The sequence below is a fragment of the Solanum tuberosum genome, unplaced genomic scaffold, assembly GCF_000226075.1.
Source record: "Solanum tuberosum cultivar DM 1-3 516 R44 unplaced genomic scaffold, SolTub_3.0 scf00367, whole genome shotgun sequence".
In the NCBI taxonomy this organism is placed as follows: domain Eukaryota; kingdom Viridiplantae; phylum Streptophyta; class Magnoliopsida; order Solanales; family Solanaceae; genus Solanum; species Solanum tuberosum.
In genome coordinates, this window is record NW_006239293.1 from 140,787 (window position 1) to 144,817 (window position 4,031).

The following is a 4,031-nucleotide window of genomic DNA, read 5'->3' on the forward strand; positions in this document are numbered from 1 at the left end:
GATGACCACTTGCCTCTTATTGAGTTCGCATACAATAATAGTTATCATTCCAGCATCGAGATGGCACCTTATGAGGCTTTGTGTGGGAGAAAATGTAGATCCCCCATTGAATGGTTCGAGGTAGGTGAGTCAGGGTTGATTGGACCCGATTTAGTCCAGCAGACAATGGAGAAAGTTAAGCTCATTCGGGAGAGGATGCTAACAGCTCAAAGCCGACAAAAGTCATACTCAGATGTACGACGAAGGGACTTAGAGTTTTGTGTCGATGATTGGGTATTCTTAAAAGTCTCGCCTATGAAGGGTGTTATGCGATTTGGCAAAAAGGGAAAGCTTAGTCCAAGATTCATTGGGCCATACCAGATCCTTCGGAGGGTAGGACGTGTGGCTTATGAGTTAGAATTGCCTTCAGGGCTAAAATCTGTTCATCCAGTTTTCCATGTATCAATGTTACGGAAGTGTGTAGGAGACCCTTCTCGAGTTGTCCCAATTGAGAATGTTCAGATCACAGATGAGTTGTCCTACGAGGAGACTCCAGTTGCTATATTAGATCGGCAGGTCCGTAAATTGAGGACCAAAGAGGTGGCTTCGGTTAAAGTATTATGGAGGAATAAAAATAGAGAAGAAGTGACCTGGGAGGCTGAGGATGGCATATAGAGAAGAGGTGACCTGGGAAGCTGAGGATGGCATGAGGTCCAAATATCCTCACTTGTTTCATATCCCAGGGTGATGTCATATCAGTTTATATTAGGGCAGTAAGGTAAGATACCTATATGTATATGTATATATATATATATATATACTATTGCTTATTATTATTGTGGTTGTCGTTGTATGTCTGCTCGCACTATTGTGGTGGAGCTATAACGCTTAGCTATTTATGTTGTCATGTGAGACGCCTATGTTAGAAATTTTACATTTCAGGTTCCTGGATAGTGACTTTTACAGAGGATAAACTGCCTAAATTCTGGCAAGTCCTAAGGACTGAACAGTGTGCCTCAGATTTTTCATTCGAGGACGAATGTTTCTAAGGGGAGAGGAATGTAACACCCCGACTTTTCAAAACGTCTAAATTAACTCGTATCTTCGTGGAAAGACAAGGAGGGTGAGTAATAAATTAATTGAAGTTAAGCAAGAGTAAAGATATGGTTTGAAGTTCTTTTCTTCAAAGAAGCATGTGGGGACTATGTATTTCCAAAGAAGTTTAAAAGAAATGTTTTCACGTTTAAACAAGATTGGAAACTGAGATTTCCAAAGAGCCTTCGGGTTAGTTTTCAAAAAAGAGTAATAGCTTTCTAAATGAAGCAAGCAGGGGAACTGAGATTTCCAAGATAGCCTTTGAGCTAAGTTTTGAGCACTAATCTCAAATCACAGAAGAAGTATGTTTTAAAAACAAAAGAGCTAATATATTTTTGGGAGTAGTATTGAGCACCGAATTGAGGGAGCGTTCAAAGAACCCACAGCCCTCATAGAACCATGTAGTCATCATGGGTAGAAGAGGTTCATTCTTTTTAGATGAATCCTTTTCAAATTAGACTAGTGGATCCATTAGGCAGTTCAGGTCCTATACCTTTGGCCAGGTATAGGATGCGCTGGCAGCGTGAGGTAGATCACTGTATCATCGCAATAGCTCTTATGTGATGGTTGTCGGTTAGAGAAACTCTCATTGCAGTTATTGTATTCTTTTTATATACATCAATTCTTTTGTATTTCTACATACATCTCAGATTTATTGCATCTTTTCATACACACAGAGTTTATGGCATGTTTTAAACAGCTTTTCCTTATATTGCACTTGCTTTAAATTGCTTTATATTGAAATGAGTCAATCAGGTTGAGTTGAGTTGAGCCAGGTAAGTTATTCAGTTTCTGTCAGATTCCTTCTAGCCTATGTGTTGTTTAGCATTCCAACTCGCATACTCGTACATTCAATGTACTGATGTCAGTTGGCCTGCATCCTATTATGATGCATACGCAGGTAACCAGGATCAGCATCCAACACCTCGTTGATCCAGTTGAGCAGCTCAGAGTCAGTGGTGAGCCTCCTTACATTTCGGAGGACTCTTTTATTCACTTTCAATCTTTCATTTATTAGAATGTTGTGGGTTTGTCCCAATATCCATCTCAGTTGTTTAAAGGCTTCATAGATAGTTAGACAGTCAGATAGTTATTAGTTTAGATGTCTTTCTTTATCTTTCAAATGTTGTTTAAGACTTAAGTGTCATTTTGGCCAACTTATTATTCTTTAAGTTATTATTTGAGACTGTTTCATTGAGTTAAGTCTTCCGCTGAGTCAAGTAAGCCAGGCCAAGGGTTCGCTTGGGGACAAAAATGGTCTCCGAGTGCCAGTTCCGCCCAGGGTGTAGGCTCGGGGCGTGACAAACTTGGTATCAGAGCACAGTGTTCAAGAGTCCTAGGGAGTCTATGAAGCCGTGTATGTAGAGTCCTAGTTATCGGTGTGAAACGTGCCACATCTATAATTTGGAGGCTGCAACATTTAGGAACTATCTTACTTCTTTCACACTCATTTTGTGCGTAGAGTTTGATCTCTAAAATTTTCCCTCTAATTCATGCTTGCGCGAATTTCAGATTACCATGCCTCCACGAAGAGCAGCACGAGGTCGTCCAGCTAGGAGAAATGTTAAACCACAGGAACAAGAGTTACCTAATGCACCTGAAGTGCAACCGCAAAGAGAGATCTCTAATGCTGAGTTTAGAGAGGCTATAAGGATGCTTAGCCAAGTTGTAACCAATCAGGCTGGGCAACACAGAGAAGCTCGGCAAGAAGAGGCTGACACCTCAAGGATTCGTGAGTTTTTGAGGATGAATCCCCCAAGTTACATTGGTTTGAGCACTACAGAGGATCCAGAGAACTTCATTGAGGAACTGAAAAAGGTGTTCGATGTGATGCATATTATTGATACTGCGAGAGTTTAGCTAGCTGCATATCAGATGAAGAATGTTGCTAGGACCTAGTTTGATCAGTGGAAAGGAGGTAGAGCTGAGGATGCACCACCTGCGAGTTGGGCATGTTTTGAGGAGGCCTTCTTGGGGTGATTCTTTCCCCGAGAACTGAAAGAGGCTAAGGTACATGAGTTTCTCACCCTAAAGCAGGATTCCTTGAGTGTGCATGAGTATGGGTTGAGGTTCACCCAACTGTCTCACTATGCTCCTAAAAGGGTTGCGGACATGAGGAGTAGGATGAGTTTGTTTGTTGCAGGTTTGGGTCATCTATCAAGTAAGGAGGGCCAGGCAGCAATGCTTATTGGGGACATGGACATTTCGAGGTTGATTGTCTATGTACAACAGGTAAAGGAATAGAAGCTGAGGGATAAGAGGAGTTCAAGAACAAGAGAGCTAAGACAGGGAACGAGTCCGGACAGCAGAAGAGTAATGCAAACCGGTCATCTTTCCAACAGAAACAAAAGGGACCTGCTCCATCATCTGCTAGTGCACCTGCACCTAAGAACAAGAGTGAGTACTATGGTCAGAATTCCAGAATTAAACCTACCTATTCACAAGGTAGTGTGGCGCAAGGGGGTAGTAAGCCTCCTGCCTACGCCAAGTGTGGTAGGAACCATTCAGGTATTTGTCGTGAAGGCTCTACTGGTTGTTTCAAGTGTGGTCAGAGTGGGAATTTCATGTGAGAGTATCCAAAGAACATGCAGGGTAATGGGGGCAATAGAGCACAGTCTTCTTCAGTTGCTCCACTAGACAGGGCTACACCTAGAGGAGCTACTTCTGGTACTGGCGGATGAGCAAATCACCTCTATGCAATCACCAATCGCCAAAAGGAAGAGAACTCTCCAGATGTTGTCACTGGTATGATCAAAGTTTTTGCTTTTGACGTTTATGCTTTGCTAGACCCAGGAGCAAGTTTATCTTTTGTAACCCCTTATGTTGCAAACAAGTTTGATGTTATCCCTGAGAAACTTTGTGAACCTTTCTGTGTTTCCACACCTGTTGGGGAGTCTATTCTAGCAGAAAGAGTCTATCGTGATTGTCATGTTTCCATCAATCACAAAGACACCATG